At 40.5% G+C, this 18207-nt stretch overlaps 1 long non-coding RNA gene across 1 annotated transcript in view; it reads right to left on the bottom strand.

The window, feature by feature from the left end:
* LOC309377186 overlaps nt 1–18207 on the bottom strand; it is a 976085-nt gene that overhangs the window by 740688 nt on the left and 217190 nt on the right. The gene's annotated exons all lie outside the window — the stretch shown is intronic.

Raw genomic sequence — 18207 nt, 5'->3', positions numbered from 1 at the left:
CAGCTTCAGGTGCTATCAAGCTACATCACGGATGACGGGGCTGTAGCTGGCTGTGCTGTTTTCGTCTCCATCACCGTCTTCTTTGTCGCTTCTGTTTTCCCTTCCTCTTTAACAACCCTTTCACTAACCTGAAGAAAAACATTTCCTAGAAATCTACAAGGGTATCATACAATGTGACTGAGGTTGAGTGAATATCTAAGGAGGTTCAGGATGGGAAGAAACCACAATAAAACGAGTGGAAATGTTTCCTTCTTCCCTCGTTTTTCATTTTATCTTCTGAGGGCTTTTAATATCAATTCTTATACACACACACACACACTAGTTTCTCTTGGGAGCACACAGCAGTTTCACTGGTTGCCTGTTGTTCCTTGAGAAGCATTTTAAAGGGCTGATGTCATGGACAGGCTGGATCCAGCGGTGTAGTGAGAACCCCTAAGGGAAGAAGGCTCAGAGCCCGGGGATTGGTGGTGGGACGACAATGAGTGGTCAGAGGGAGAAGACTGGGAGGAGGAGGTGTTGGAAGCTGATGAAGTAACAGGGTTTAGTGAGCAGGAAGAAGCTATAGCAGAGAGAAGTCAAGAAGCAGAGGCAGAAGCAGAGGCGAGGAGAGGAGAGGAGAGGCAAGGAGAGGAGAGGCAATGAGAGGAGAGGAGAGGAGAGGCGAGGTGAGGAGAGGAGAGGGACCAAGAGGCAGAGATGAGGCAGGCTGATGAAGAAGCCAGCTCCCCTCCCCGCTGATCTCCCAGAATCAGAAGTGGTATGAAAAGGAAGGAGCAAAGACAGGCACAACAATAAGCCTCAGATTGCTTGGGAAGGAATTGGGGCAGGAGACACTTCGGGAAGGCACTTCATTCCCCATAATTGCCTCATAGGGGCAATATCTACCAGGACAAGGTGCTGTGCTTACTAGGCCTGGCCTCCTGAGTCAACCTTGATTCCTTGAATAAAGAGTTAACTTCGCTGACACCGAATGATTTATTGCTGACCTGCTCTTGACAGCTCCATGGTTTGAATGTAACACCAAAGCATAGTTTAGTGTTACAAGAATGAGCCTAGCTCCTCCCCAAGCTCACACGGTCTCTGTCACCCATCCTCCAGCACAGCTGCAAGAAGGAGTTTGCCAAAGTGCACTTCTGGTTTGGAGTGTTTATTTTCAAACAAACAAAACTAAGTCAATTTTTATGCCATATCATAAAATATTTGGGTGGTTTACAATGTTAAAACAAAAGGCACAGATAAAAATACAGATAATCATTAAGGTGACTGGCTAATCAAGGGAAAAATTAAACAGCTGTAGAGGCCTGTCAGCAGGGAAAAGGCCAGGAAGTCAAAAGTGAGGAGGCCTGCTTAACCTCTGCTGGAAGAGCTGGGTTCAAATTCCCATTCAGCTGTGAAATCCTGGAGGTAATTGCTGTCTGTCAGCTCTGGGTGGGGGAGAAGTTAAATTCGGTTCATATTTAAAGGTGAACAGAATTGAATATACAAACCAAAATTCAGCTAGCCTTTGAAATTCACAGTCTTCCAAATTTTTTCAGTGCAGTTTCTAGCCAAGCAATGTATACATAGATGGATATATTAAGTATTGCCTACGAATGCATATATTAGTGAAAATAACATACAGAAAGGTGCATTATATTAAGAGAAACTGCTTAGACTAAAATTGAACATAAACATGTGTATATTAGAAGAAATTTACTCAAAATGCTTATGAATTTTCATGCAGATCTCTTTTAAGAGTCTCATAGTCCCTTGCAATACTTTGAAGGGTATGTCTGGCAGTATCTTTTGTGCCCACATGGATCGGAAGGAAGGGGAAATGGTCAGTGGGCTTGAATCTTTGCACCTGGAAGCAGTGTTAGAAACCGAGATATGAAAGCTAGGAGCTAAATGGCACCTTAAACCTAGGTTATGGGCACAACAACAGAATGTCTAGGCACACTGTAACAAGAATACAAAGCTGAAAATGAATGAACTGCAGCTAAAATGTTATGTTCATTTTTCACATGGTCTCTAGTCCTTCCCTGCCCAGCCCCCTAATATTCTTAAGAGGGCCTCCTCTCCAGTCTTCAGAGTAGCTGGAAGTGGGGAAACAGGAAAAGGTCCCCCTTTCCTTCCACTCTGCAGTTTTAATCTGAAATCGTAGACGCAGTACTGCACCCAGAGCTCAAAAACTTCTCACGCCTATGAAATTCCCTGTCGCAAAATGCTCCTAGAACAATGGGAGTTTCGAACACTGCCTGGAAGACAGCACAGCTCCCAGTACATCTTGTAATGGTTTAGCATTACATCAGGCCATGAATGCAGCTGCAATCCTATGCAACGATGCTCAAGAGCACAGTGTAAATGTCTATATAGGACAGGCCTGTAAAACAAGCACATCTTTTTTGTGCCTTTTTTTTCATGGACATCGATTTTAGACAGATTGCACACAACACAGAAAATCTTGCTGCAATCACCATGAAAATTGCCACTGCACAACTCCAAAGAGTGGCGTTGTTTTGCCTGGAAGCACAATGGATTTTTAGAGACTGCTTCTGCTGTAGTCTTTAGTCTAACTTCTTTTTAGTAAAGATGCTCTATATATCTTTACAGATAAGCTCAGTAGGAACACTGACCTTTGGAGAGGATTTTCTGTGTATGTGATCATATATTTGGGCCCAAAGGGTTGGAAAGATCTTTCTTGCTATTATTAGGAATAACACAATAGCAGTTGTTTCCATGCTATGAATATTGACACTAATTTTCTCCTTCATTTGTTTACCTTCGAATAATCATTGGATGCCCCTGTGTTGCAGCATTACAAGAGATGGAGAAGAAGATCAGAAGTGGGGCTCCTCATCTAGGCCCATGGGCCCCTTGTTGTTTAATTGCTTAGTCATGTCCAACTCTTCATGACCCCATAGACCAGAGCACACCAGGCACTCCTGTATTCCACTGCCTCCCACAGTTTGATCAAACTCATGTTAGTAGCTTTGAGAACACTGTCCAACCATCTCAACCTCTGTTGTCCCCTTTTCCTAGTGCCCTCAATCTTTCCCAACATCAGGGTCTTTTCCAGGGAGTCTTCTCTTCTCATGATGTGGCCAAAGTATTGGAGCCTCGGCTTCAGGACCTGTCCTTCCAGTGAGCACTCAGACCTGATTTCCTTAAGAATGGATAGGTTTATCTTCTTGCAGTCCATGGGACTCTCAAGAGTCTCCTCCAGCACCATAATTCAAAAGCATCAATTCTTCGGCGATCAGCCTTCTTTATGGTCCAGCTCTCACTTCCATATATCACCACTGGGAAAACCATAGCTTTAACTATATGGAGCTTTATCAGCTTTTTAAGATGCTGTCTAGGTTTGTCATTGCTTTTGCGTGTTGAGTCCCACAAGCCACCCCCCAAAAAATTCACACTTCACACATCAATTTTTGTTTAAGGTTTTTGGCATAATTTTGGCCACAACTTTATTCAATATACAAAAAATGTGAGTGGTTGCTTAGGCATTGGTTATGACTATGTGTCCTTGCCCTCAGGGACAGAGCTGGCCTTCCGGACACCAACGGAAGCCAGTGTGGGAAACAAGTATTGGGTGAGAAATGAAGCTGGGCATCAGACCCTCACTTCTCACCCTCATGTTCCTGTGGGGCTTGCACGGCCCAAGTCCGACGCCGGGGACAAGGACAAAAAGAATGGCAAGCCCCTGGATTTCCTTTAACAGAATTCCCTTTCGCATCATTTGGAGGGGTAGGCACTTACCCCTCCAAGCACCACTTTAACTAATGCCTAACCGCCAACCTTACAAGTTGTGACGATTTGCTACGCAGTAGGCAAAAACCAAATGGCACCAGCCAATCAGCCAGATGGCAAAATTCCTACCAGGCCCCTGCTCCAAGGCAAACGACCCCATGACAGGCATAGCAAGGTCAAGCGATCAAGAAAAAACCACCCTAATAAAAGGGAGGGAGGGCGGGTGATCCGGTGCAAAACGGCCAAGAGGACGTCCAACGTCTGGCCCCTGTATATAAAGACTCTGACCCCTCCTCCAAATTGGCAACAATCAAAACTCCCCAGCAACCCAATTTAACTACTTACAGGCTTGGGTTCCTTACCAAATTTGCCTAGTCACTGCAGGGTGGCCTGTTTCCCCAACCGCAACACGTGCTCTCTGTTAGGGAGAACACGCTTTCTCCCAAGAAGCAGGCATTTTTTAATTTTGTGACTGCTTTCACCATCTACAGTGATCATGGAACCCAAGAAAGTAAAATCTCTCACTGCCTCCATTTCTTCCCCTTCTAATTGCCAGGAGGTGATGGGACCAGTGGCCATGATCTTAGTTTTTTTTATGTTGAGCTTCAGACCATATTTTGCACTCTCTTCTTTCACCCTCATTAAGAGGTTCTTTAATTCCTCGTCGCTTTCTGCCATCAAGGTTGTGTCATCTGCATATCTGAGGTTGTTGATATTTCTTCCGGCAATCTTAATTCCAGTTTGGGATTCATCCAGCCCAGCCTTTCACATGATGAATTCTGCATATAAGTTAAATAAGCAGGGAGACAATATACAGCCTTGCCGTACTCCTTTCCCAATTTTGAACCAATCAGTTTTTCCACATCCAGTTCTAACTGTAGCTTCTTGTCCCACACAGAGATTTCTCAGGAGACAGATGAGGTGATCAGGCACTCCCATTTCTTTAAGAACTTGCCATAGTTTGCTGTGGTCAACACAGTCAAAGGCTTTTGAGTAGTCAATGAAACAGAACACAATGTAAAACCCTGAACATGTGGGGTTATAAATCATATAGGAAGCATACAAAGATAAAGACAGGCTCCTCACATTGGATCTGGCACAAACTAGTGAACATTATAGATCACCATTTGAACCACAGGTTATTATAGGTCATCTTCTAAAACACAAGGAGAGCCAGTGTGGTGTAGCAGTTATTGTTGGATTAGGACCTGGGAGATTATCGATTGAATCTCCACTCAGCTATGAAGCTCACTGAGTGACCTGGGGCCAGCAACAGCCTCTCAGCCAAAGCCTACCTCAAAGGGTGGTTGTGGGGATTAGTCGAAGGGTGGAGGGGAACCACCTTGAGTTCCTTGGAGAAAAAGGTGGGATAGAAATGCAATAAATACACGAAGAAACATGTCTTTGCCCTGGCTTTTAACACTAGAGATGTATATTTTTAAGACCCATCTTATTTCTGTAATGGTTAAGTTCATGCCCTCCAACATTTCTCCCATGAATATAGGGACGTCCCATTCCATAATGATAATTTTACCATTTATACCCCACACATCTTACTGGGTTGCCCTAGACATTCTGGGCAGCATCCAACATATATAAAAACATAACAAAACATTTTTTAAAACTTCCCTATACAGGATTGCCTACAGACGACTTCGTGATTGGATAACTCAATACCCTCCAACATTTCTCCAATGAAAATAGGGATGTCCTAAGAAAAAGAGGGACATTCCAGGATCAAATCAGAATCTTCCCTAAATCAGAGACGTCCCTGGAAAATAGGGACACTTGGAGGGTCTGTAAATTGGCTTTTAAAGTATTTATAATATTGGGTTTTCAATTGTAGCCTGCCCTGGGATCTTAGGGTAATCAACTGTAACAAGAAGTTGGGCCCTTTAATCTTAGTGGGTCTACTCTGAGTAGAACTTACATTCATTTCTGCCCTCTAGAAATATTTGCAAGGCTTCCTTAATGAAAGACCCCCCTCCCCTCCCACTCCCAAAAACAAAGGCAGTAGTAAAATATCATAAATCTCCAGAACTAAAGATCAGACTTCAGACCCTTCTGAATTTCACAGTCAGGTTTTATCATGTGTGATTTTCATTCTGTTTCGTTCATCTCTGTTATAACATAAAATTTCATCAACTGTAAATGTCAAATCTTCTCTGTTATTTGCTAATGTCATAAAAAAGCCTGAATTGTTTGCTTTGTTAAAGGGCTTACTGAGCACTGACTATTCTTTATTTGTATTTTACTACCAGAAATGTATTTTTTATATAAAAAGGTAAAATAATAATAATACTAAAAAAAGAGAAAAAAAGATCCCAGCTGAAATGGGATTTAAACAACACGGCGAAGTTTGCCATTATCATAAATGTGTGTGAAGTGCTTTGTGAATAATAAAATGGATCATGGATTCGGGATAATTCAAACTGAAATGTTATGTGCAGCATCAGCATCAGATTACATTAATGTAGTTCATTTGAAATGGTTTAAAGGCCGTCAGATGTATGAGTAAAGAATCTGTATCATAACTTAGAACAAATAGAGTGCGGCATTTGTTTATAATGTCACTGCTAAACAAATCTATTATTGCATTTCTGGATGTGGCATTATATTACTGCTACTATTAAAGCAGCTTCCATCTGAAGATAAATTATAGCTTTAATTATAAGCATTACCTGGGTGTATATATTACTTGAGACTGAAACAATGTTTAAGTAACCTTAGGTTATTTTTTATGCCTGGACGTTTTAATTAACTATGCTTAATTTGTTATGCTTCATATTGAAATATGTGTTGTGTTCATCCTGGAGAGGCTAGGGGCATGGCAGTGGGGTGTTTTGGAGGAGGGCTGGGCAAACCTGCATCTAGATGCTCACCCGGTTATGAAGTTTTTTGTTTTAACCATTGCTCACACATGACCAGGGACAAAGGAGCACAAGACTAAGATTTGTAAAATATAACAAAGAGAGTCCTTCTCCAGTGTGGTGTAGTGGTTAAGAGCAGTAGTCTCATAATCTGGGGAACTGGGTTCGCGTCTCCGCTCCTCCACATGCAGCTGCTGGGTGACCTTGGGCTAGTCACACTTCTCTGAAGTCTCTCAGCCTCACTCACCTCACAGAGCGTTTGTTGTGGGGGAGGAAGGGAAAGGAGATTGTTAGCCGCTTTGAGACTCCTTAGGGTAGTGATAAAGCGGGATATCAAATTCTTCTTCTTCTTCTTCTTCTCCATGCAGTGCATAGTTAAACTATGGAACTCACTCCCACAGGAGGCAAGGATGGCCACCAAACCTAGATGGCTTTAAAAGACGATGAAACAAATGGAAGATAAGGCTATCAGTGGCTATTAGCTAGGATGGCTCTGCTCTGCCTCCAGTGTTTCTAAATGCTTCTGAATACCATTTCCTGGAAACCCCAGAAGGGGAGAAAGCTCTTGTGCTCGAATCCTGCTTGTAGGTTTCCAACAGGTATTTGGTCAGCCACTGTGAGAACAGGATGCTGGGCTGGATGGGCCATTGGCCTGATCCAGGAGGCTCTTCTTACACTCCACTTCTCTCTGCCTTTTTGTCAGATATCCTACCCTCCCTTAATTATGATTTCTCTTTATGCTATGACCTTGCTATGGACCACGTCGGCCGCCATATTCAGGGCTGGGCAGGAATTTCCCCACTTGGCAAATTGTCAGTGGCCATCTGGTTTTCACCTAATTATCGTCATATTCAATCGTCACAACCCTCTAAAGTAGTTAAGCATTGAATAAGTCTAGGTCTTGGCTGGAGGGGTGGTTGTAGCCTCTATCTGCATCTCCTTGGTAAAGGTTATCCTGTTAAAAGGATCTGGGAGGAGTGGCTTCTGTCAGACACCCAGATGGGGGCTAGCGCCATACCACTCCTCCAACAGGGATGTGGTTTGCCCTTAGAGACACTTCCAGAAGACGGGCTGGAGTAGAATAGTGCTTGCTTCACCCAGTCCCTATTTCAAACCTTCACATCGGTAACCAATAAAATTGTGGCCTTTTTTGAACCCATGAATCAATATGCTGTTGTCTTGTCTGGTTATTCACTCCCAAGGGAATTGGTTGGTCTCAGGGTCTTGGCACACAAATGCAAGCAGACCTAATTGTGGTCTTCAGGTTCCCCCTGCATCTGAAGAACAGGGCAGTAACGGACTGTTTTCCGAGCTGTGCGCCTGACTACATCTACTGCAGAGAGAGTCAGTGTGGGGCAGGAGTCAGAGTGCCAGACCAAAACATGGGAGACCTGAGCCAGTCACTTCCTCTCATCCTAGCCTGCCTGACTGGGTTGTGATGAGGATAAAATGGGGAGGAAGAGAACCAGGCATGCCAACTTGATTTCCTTATGCAAAGTGGTGAGGAACAATATGGCGTGCCGACTGCAGCCCTGAAATTGATGGCTTGCAGTAAATAGTAAGCAGTAAGTGCAGTCCTTAAAGGAGAGATGCCAATGAAATCTGACAAAAACAGGAAAGGAAGCAGAAATTGCTGCAGTTCACATTTTCGTCTGTGAGCAAGAACAGAAGAAATGCAAGCAAATATAATTGGTATTCATTCACGTTGTTCTTTTTATTAAAAAAAAAAAGTCCACAACCAATATGTGGTTAATCCCTCATCTTTTTACTTTGTTTTGATTGAAATGAATTTAAGTTGGGTAAATCCTTCAGTCAGTTGCATAAGTTCTGTTAAACAGAGGACAGTGAGATGAATAGTGTAGAATTTGATGGAAAGAAAACTGCAGTGGAATAGAAACAGCACCGGATTTCAATGACTCCAGGTGGGAACTGAAATCACTGCCTCCGTACATCCCTACCTGAAAGTGACTGTGCTTTCTTAGTAGTATTAGCAGTAGCCACAGTAACTACAACTAACCTCAAAAGATTGTCTCCCAAAACTGTTGCCACTGATGATAAAATGAACACTACAAGAACAGTGTAAGGTGGGAAAACATGTGCATTAGTTCAACCCAAAATGGCTCCCTCCCAAGCCTTTTAAGTTTAACCATAAAATGTTTTGAAACCTACATGAGGAAAGCTATCAAAGCATGCAGGAATTAGACCAGCCAGTGCCAACTTAATGGAGTTTTACTTTGTCTGTGCTGGAAAGTCTGATGGAGAGGAAACAAACAAACAAAGACCATGTCTGATGTACTTGAGGATGCACTAAAACACAAGAAAAGGGGGGGGAGTCATTTCAGGGACAGAGAGGCACAGAAAGCACCTCTTCTAGAGAGCTGAGGTGGCCCCAAAGGGCTGTGCCTAAAGACCAAGTGAGCAGTAGCTAATTTCTCGGCAACCTGCCAATGGCCGTGTGCCAATGATGGGCAGGGCCATAGATAAAAGTGGGCTAAACAACGAGAGATGCACTAAGGCAGCCATCTTGTGGGAGAAGGGTGTGTTTTTTATTATTTTAAAAATAGTTTATTTGCCACAGCATATATTTCAAACATTCTCATAATCTTAAAAACCATAAAATAGCACATCATGTGCTCCAATTTCACTAAAAGAAAGGAATATATTATATCTGCAACATTTTGAAAGGTTAAAATGTATACTTCAAGTATTCCAAACTATGTTACCCACCCCAAACACTACTCCCCCATGTGCTTCACTACCTGTGTGTTCAATAAAATCACCCCATATTGCATAGAAGTTATCATTTTTCTTTTGGCCTCTTACTACCATCAGGTTCCATGTTAGCTTTTCCAACAAAGCTGTCTGCCAGACTTCTTCATACCACTTATCCATAGTCAGCATTTGCAATGTTTTTCCATGTTCTGGCTATGGTCAAATTAAGCAATGTCAGTCCTGGGGACATAGGAAACTGTTTGCCTTGCAATCAAAGATATCTCTGCAAAGACATTTTCCGAGAATTTTTCCATTTTTGAACACTCCCACCACATATGTCTGTATGTCCCAATAGTGGGACACCCTCTCCAACACATAGGAGAGCAGTTGGGTTTTATACAAGCTAGATGTCTAGGTGTTAAATACCAGCATGTGCAATTTTGAGGGCTTTTCTCTTGTCATTGTTGAAACAGATTTATACGAGGCTTTTATCCACAGTCCATTCCATGCCTCATCCTCAATTTCTAAATCTCAATTTGATTCCCACCATTCTCTCATATTATTCTGGGGAGGGAAATTTGCCTCTATAGTTGATTTATACATGGATGATATTAATCCTTTTAATGCTACTTTTTCTTCTAAAGTACTATTATTATTTTGTATGACGTTAATTGTCTTGTAGCTTCAGTTTTAATTTTAGAGTTTGTTAGAAATGACCTTAGTTGATGTCCTAATAGTCACAGTATTTGAGGATTTCCCAACTGGGTTTGTATCTTATTAATGGTAAACAGCCTTCCATTTTTATAAAAATCTTTCAGGTAGTATAATTGTTTTTCTTTCCACCCTTCTGAATCATAGGTTTTATATTTATTTGTAAAAAATTAGGTGAAACTGTATTGGCATTGTAGGAGATGTGCCTGGGGGGAGAGTGTTTTCTACATCTGAATTTTGACTCAAAAGAAATGACATCTCACCAAATAGTGGAGAAATATTCTGGGTCTTCTTGACCCTCAGAAACACGTAAGTTGTGAGTTATTTTCTCTGCAATAGCCAGAGTCCACACCACTGAATGATACCAGTAAATTTTATTGTTTATAGCCAATGGCCATCACAATACAATATGAGCACAAATCACACAGAAAGACGTTACATGCACCAGACCAGGACAAATCTACAATATCCAAAATTTAGGAACACTCCTTCTAGTCAGCATCCGTTGTACTACACTGAGAGATTAAAGTGCTGTAGCATCTTCCATTTCTGGACCCAAAAAGATCACATTGCAACCAGCATCCATTAAAGAAATTCCTTAAACTGGAAAATATCTATAAGACATTTTTTTTTAAATTAAATAAAAACCCTGGATCAGAATAATGGTAACATTTGTCATTGCAAATGTGGGTTAGGGCCTATTTTACAGTGCCTCTCTTGTTAGACGATATGCTCAGTTGGCAGATGTTATGGCCGATTTCTAACAGAGGAAGGCATTTAGGACTGGGGTGTGGGGAGAGAGATGAGTCTTAAAAGTATTCAAGTGGGGGAAATCCTGCTTAACTTTCTCAAAGCACGCACCAAACCTTATTCTTTGGGCATTGTGTATATAATCTTCATAACAAACCAATTTAATCAAGTCAGCTACAGTACCTTAGCTATCATTTAATTGACTGTGGTTTATATCTTGCATATTTAATAGTCAGATGATTGAAAAATTAATGATTTTAGTCACTAAGTTAAGAAAGACAAATATTAACAACTCTTGCTCTACCAACTCAAATTAAACAGCATGAGTTAAATTTCTTGGATATTTTTTTTAAAGCTCCTAAACTCTCAATTTAAAATAATTCTGTCTTTAATGTGCAATCTAAGAAATCTAAGCTTTCTTACAGGTAAACCAATTATGCCCACTCCTCAGTTGCCAGCTTTCCCCCCTTACATCCTGACCAATGGTAAGTCAGTATTTATTCAAAAAGTTGCAATTTCTTGTCATTTCATAATTCCATTTAAACACCCGCTCTGACTTTTAGTATTTGTTTCATTTGGTAGCTTTAAATCGTTTTATCTTTCCCACAGGGCAGAGGTCATGTTCTCACAAGGACCTTTGACCCCCACCCTCCTGCACGGATTTGACACAAAGACTGATTTACATGGTTTGAATGACCATTAAGCCCTAAAGTTAGCTGGCAGTTAGTGAGGATATGAAGCTAGTCAAATTAATTTGTACATATAAGGAAGGAAAATGAGAGTCAAAGAAACAAAAGCAGAGAAGAAAAGGAACAGAAGTGCCTTGCAAAGACTGGGAAGTATAGCAATGATTTTTTTTTTATTTTTACTACTACTACTCTCCTTCATTGGCCTCCTTCAGAGGCTGGGTGGCAACTTGTCATGGATGTGATAGTTGAGATTCCTGCATTACAGGGAGTTGGACTAGATGACCCTTGGGGTCCCTTCCAACTCTACAATTCTATGAGTCTATGTACTATCCCTAGGGAATATATTCTTCCTCCATGGTCAGAGGCAGTAATGCTTCTGAATACCAATTGCTGGAAACCACGAGAGGGGAGAGGTCCCTTGTGCTCAGGTCCTGCTTGTGGACTTCCTGTAGGCATCTGGTTAGCGGCTGTGTGAACAGGATGCTGGACCAGATGAGTCGCAGCCCTGATCCAGCAGGCTCTTCTTATGTTGCTGCTGCTACTACTGCTATTCAATGCCATATTACTTTCAGGTTGAATTACAGCTTTCTGGTGCCCAATGGAGCCATTATATCCAGGAACTGGAGACCATGTCTGAACAAGGAAGGTTCTGACATCATACAGGCTTGATGAAGTTGAGGGGCAATGTGGATTAGCTCCCAGGGGGACGTCAGCTTTCTAGTGCATAGGGAGGTCTAGGAGCACCATATCCCTATTATATTGTATCTGGAGCTCTGCTGGACCATGGAATCATAGAATGCCAAGAGCTCCCATTCGTAGCACAAATGTGTGAGGCTGCATTCAGACAGCACTTTGTCCCATTTCCCCTACATTTTCTTACCTGTTGATTTCAATGTTTTGTGTTTTAATGGTTGATGTTTTAGTGTGTTTTTAATATTTTGTTGGGAGCCGCCCAGACAGACCTGGGGCAACCCAGTCAGATAGGCAACATATAGGTAAATAATAAAAGCATTGCTGTTGTTGTTGTTGTTGTCAGCATCCTTCACAAGCCGCATCTAGAAATCTTGCAGATTCTAGTAGAAGTTTAGTGCTCATTTCCATGTTATTGATTCCAGAAATAATTATTTTGCACACCTCTTAAACTGGAAAATCACTGGAGTTTTGCACTATAATTTTCTCACAGTTTACATGGATGAAATTTGGGGTGGTATCCTGGCATGTGGTTCTTTTCCACCATTTTCACAGGTAAATTATGAGGGGGACAGATGCACACATTTGAATAAAGGGGAGTGGAGTGTCCAATGGAATCCATTGTTGTGTCACACGCTGCCCACTGTGTCACACGCTGCCCAACATGGCAGTACATTGATCAAACAGCCAAAGTTCCATACTGCTACAGGTAATGCAATGCAAAAGGAATGTTAGAAACCAGGACAGAAGCACTAACATTGTAAGCAGGAAAATTGACACAATAATCCCCATGTCTGAATGCCACCTAAGATAGTTTGGTATCAATGGCAAAGCAGCAGCAATGCCAACACAATGCTTCTTTTAAGGCTGAGTACAGTTCAAGTAATGATGTAGTTTAAGAAGCTACAAGACATTAGAGAGACAGAGTTCATTACATGCAGAATTAGACACTCTTGGGAAGTATTTTTAGAATGATGGGATCTAATTAGTCTATTGTTTAATGAAGTAAATTGAAAGAGATGGATTATATAACCGGCCTTATTCACTGCACTGGCTAATGATTCATAGTAAAGAGGCCTCAGTAACTTAGCAGATTTGGTTTCCAGTGCAGGGATCATAGTTCCACTGATGCAGACAATTATCCCAAACCCACCTTCTATACAATCCTACCTGATGCACTTTTTCACTGAGAAAAATAAATTATTGAAGCTGGATGCAAAATATATTATGAAACCTAACTAAGGCAGGAAGGCCAGGATGCAATCCTGTCTTTGTCTGACGGACTGATAAGAGTATTTATATTTATATTCCGCCATTGTAGTGAAAGATGTTACTCAGAGTAACTTACAATATTTGAAAAGTACAGTTCCATAGAAGCAAAACACTTGCAAATGGGATATAGACAACCGTTTTTGCATTCCCTTGTATCCCAGCACTATGGACACCAATGGGGTAAAGATTAGGTTATTACTGATTACCTTTAGACACTAGCTAAAAAATGCACTTGCAGTTGCTGAAAGAATGTCAGTTTAGGTGCATCACAGTGTCGAGTGTTGAATTGGTACTATGATTGTTGCTATGTTTTAAGGTGTTTTTACATTTATTTGTGTTGTTTGGTTTTAATTTTTATGTTTTTATCCCATTCTGGGATCCTATCAGATGAAAGGTGATTCAGAAATATAATGTAAGTAAGTAAGTAAGTAAGTAAGTAAGTAAAATGATGACTCTATGAACACTTTTGCCCTCTTAAAAATCACTCCTTTTCTTTCTACCTTTTAGGAGATACACAAAAGGTTGAGCAGAAAAAGAAACCATGATATCACTGCTTCTGGTTCCAGTCTGCCTTAATGGAGAGCGGGAGAGAGTAGGTGATGAAAAAACAAGGATGATAGAGGGCAAATCATTATTGCAAATTCCCCCCAGGGAATGGGGGAATGGGCTTCACTCACAGTCCGTCTCAGTACCTGAATCTCACTCTGGCATGGAATGCGGGAGGCAGGGAGGTGCTGAGTGCAAAAGCACTTCACCTGGCAAAAACCCTCCTACACCACCATTAAGAAACAGAGGTTATCTAGTTAATTAGAGCTTAATTTGACTAAAGTACAGGTGTGTAGAACAAACCAGCTGCAAGGACTTTGAGGTTTGAATTTGAGATAGGACTTCATTTGGTGCAAAAGAATGTGAGGGGGGAGGGGAGCCTATGGTTTGTTTGTTTAAAGTTTTCCTCTCTACATTTATGATTCGGCAACCCTCCCCTGAATGTCAGTTCAAATTATACTTGTACAAGTGAGGATGGAAGAAATTGGATAAAAATATGGATTATAACATCAAACGGAACTGTGCATGTGTACAAAAGGGGAAACGGGAGGGAAGCTCTATTTTATGAAAGGTTTACGATGGAAACTTAGAGCTGACTCTTCCCCATCCTTTGTTATCTACAAAGTAAACTGAATAATGCTAAGAGGGCTTGGAATTTAATATAATTGGAAGGATAATTGGCCATATATCTTCAGCTGGAAGGATGAAAGGAGTCTGTGAGATGCCAAGGAACTGATAAGGGTTTTTATTAAGTCATCTATAGTTCAGCAGATTGCACTGCTTCCCAGGCTGAGGTGAAAAAATGGTGACAACAGTTTATTTACTGGGACAGAGCAACTTTTGCATCTGTTGTTAAAGTTCTTGGTGCAAAACCATAAAGCACGGGATGAAGCAATGGAGAAACTTGTGGAACAACAATGGGATATCAGCTCCACCCAAGGCATGATGTATAACAGAAACAATCAGGGGAAAGAAAGACATAACATCTTACAAGAACAGCAAGAAACATCACAGACAGAATAATTGCTACACACAGGAAAGAACAATGATATAGTTTGAGTCCCTCACTTGAAGTTTTATAAATCCTTTAATGTGTCAGCACAATTGGAAGTTACTAATATTGCTCCCTAACACCTTCGTTTCCCCATAGGGAAAAATATGACAGATACAGAGTCAGAACGGTTTCAGAGAGAAACAGAATTATCATTGGTGAAAAAGGTAAAGTACCTAGGGGTCAACATAACAGCCAAAAATCTGAGTCTATTTAAGGATAATTATGAAAAATGCTGGTCTGAAATTAAGAGAGACTTGAATAGCTGGGCAAAACTGAAGCTTTCTTTGTTAGGCCGAATTGCCGCTATTAAGATGAATGTATTGCCAAAGATGTTGTTTTTGTTCCAAACATTGCAAATTGTGGACAAAACGGAGTGTTTCCGGAGGTGGCAGAGAGATATTTCCAAATTTGTCTGGCAGGGCAAAAAGCCCAGAATCAAGTTTAAGATATTAACAGATGCGAAGGAAAGAGGGGGCTTTGCCCTGCCAGACTTAAGGTTGTATTATGAAGCTTTCTGCTGGCTAAAAGATTGGCTACTTCTCGAAGACACTGATGTGTTAGACTTGGAAGGTTATAACAATGCTTTTGGTTGGCATGCATACTTGTGGTATGATAAGGTTAAGATCAATAAGGCCTTTAAGAACCATATTGTCAGAAAATCAGTGTTTAATGTCTGGACAAAATATAAAGACTTACTGGAAAATAAAACTCCAAGGTGGCTCTCACCTTTGGAAGCTAAGGCCTGGAAAAGACCCAATATGGAAGCCTACTGGCCAAAATATTGGGAACTGTTAGAAAAAGACGGAGATAATTGGAAATTGCAGAGTATGGAGAAAATGAAGGATAAAGTGCGAGACTGGTTACACTACGCTCAGATTAAAGAAATTTTTAAAAGTGACAAGAAGTTAGGGTTCCAGGTGGAGAAATCGAAGTTGGAAACAGAATTGTTAGAACCTAAGACTAAGGTACTTTCAAGAATGTATAACTTGCTGTTGAAATGGAATACACAAGACGAAATGGTTAAGTCGGCTATGATAAAATGGGCACAGGACATTGGGCATAACATTATGTTTGAGGGCTGGGAAAGGTTGTGGACCACTGGGTTGAATTTTACTGCATGTAATGCTTTGAAAGAAAATGTAATGAAAATGATATACAGATGGTACATGACCCCAGTTAAACTTGCCAAAATATACCATTTGTCTGATAACAAATGTTGGAAATGTAAAGAAAATGAAGGAACATTCTTCCACCTCTGGTGGACTTGCCCTAAAGTGAAGGCCTTCTGGGAAATGATATATAATGAGTTGAAAAAGGTATTTAAGTATACCTTCACCAAGAAACCAGAGGCCTTTCTTCTGGGCATTGTCGACCAGAAGGTGTTAAAGAAAGATAGAACATTTTTCATGTATGCAACAACAGCAGCAAGGATATTACTCGCTAAGAACTGGAAAACTCAAGATCTACCCACACTGGAAGAATGGCAGATGCAACTGATGGACTATATGCAATTGGCGGAGATGACTGGCAGAATCCGAGACCTGGGAGAAGAAAGGATTGAAGAAGATTGGAAGAAATTCAAGATTTATCTACAAAAATATTATGATTTAGTGGAATGTTAAGAAGGATGCTTGGTTATAAATAATTGGCCATCACTAAAATAGATCAGAATTTGGTAATAAGAGAGATTAAGAGAAACAAAATTTGTAGGAGAATTTTTTTTTTGTATTGTATTTTAATAAGTGGTTATAAATTTGGAAATAAGATGATAATTTGCTTGACAAAAATTTATTAATGATGCAAGTGGGAGCGGGAGACGTGAGGAAGTCTAAGGATGTTATGAAATTCTGTAAAAACAAAGCAACACTGTTTATTATTATTGTATTTCTTTTATAAAAATTCCAATAAATATCTATTAAAAAAAAAGGAAGTTACTAATATTGCATCTGTTGTATAAGGGATTATTATTATGACTGGAATGTAATTGAAACTAATAAGATTTTGGAACGCAGAAATAAAGAAAACCAGAAAGCCATCAAATCTAGCACACTTTAATTGTATTATATAATTTGGTATTTGAATGATTGGCATTAATAATTGTATCATAAATTGACATTGCTATAATGAGACTATTATTGGAATGTAATTGAAAATATTTATGAAACCATGGTATCACTGCAGTTCCTAGTAGTCAGGTGCCTTCACAGATCCTGTGTTGTGTCAGCACTGAGTGCACATATAATCTTTATATTCTTCTCATTCTGACTAGTGGAGGGAGATGAGGGTAAAAGCAGGATGTAGCCTCACTGCTTGCTGAGCTCTCTAACTTCCTGTGCTGTGGAAGTGGGCAGTGAAATTATCAGGTTAGTGTGGAAAGAATGTGTCAACCCAGTTGCCTTGGCAACGAGAGCAGTGTTCTTTTGTCCATCCACCATTCAAGATAAGGGCAATGAGATGGCTATGTTGGCACTTAATGACCAACAATGATTGGCTACATGATAGAATGATGTCATCATGCTGGCTGCCTGGTCCCTGATTGGCTGGGATCATGCCACCAGCCTGGTAGAATTACATGGAAGTGAGGGCAGTGTGAGACTGCAAACAAGCACCAACAGGATACATTCAGAGGAATATTTTTGGCCCCCTAAAGGTCTCTTTTTCATACTGAAAGATATTGAGCCCCCAAAATGCAGCATATCATTTCTTTATTTCTTTGGCAAACAAAAATGGATAACATGTATTTCAGGAAAACATTTTGTCATTTATTATGTCATAAGCAAAAAAGAGTAAAATAAACTGTTTATTATCACGCATAAAATGCTTTTGATCAGCCAACTGAAAAACTAATTTCATTTTCTCATTACACTGCCTCAGGCATCCTTTAACGTCAATTTTTATTACAGACAAAGCTGGGGAAATTAAAATGATCAGTTACAGTGGAGGGAAAAACATTCATTTCAGAATTTCCAAAAAGTAAGAATAACAAGTAGCAAACCCATCAGTCTTTGTAATTACAATTAATTTTGCAGCAATGGAGGAGTAGATCTTATGGGCTATGAAATGCTATACTTCTTTTTTAAAAAAGCAGGGATGCTCTGGCATGCTGGTAAATGCAAGTGCACCTGGGCAGCATAAAACCAGCAAATGTTATTGCCAAAATCCTTACACATACACACAGTTC

This window comes from Podarcis melisellensis, assembly GCF_964234715.1.
Source record: "Podarcis melisellensis genome assembly, chromosome: 8".
NCBI classification, from domain to species: Eukaryota; Metazoa; Chordata; class Lepidosauria; order Squamata; family Lacertidae; genus Podarcis; species Podarcis melisellensis.
This window is presented reverse-complemented; position numbering and strand designations above follow the sequence as displayed.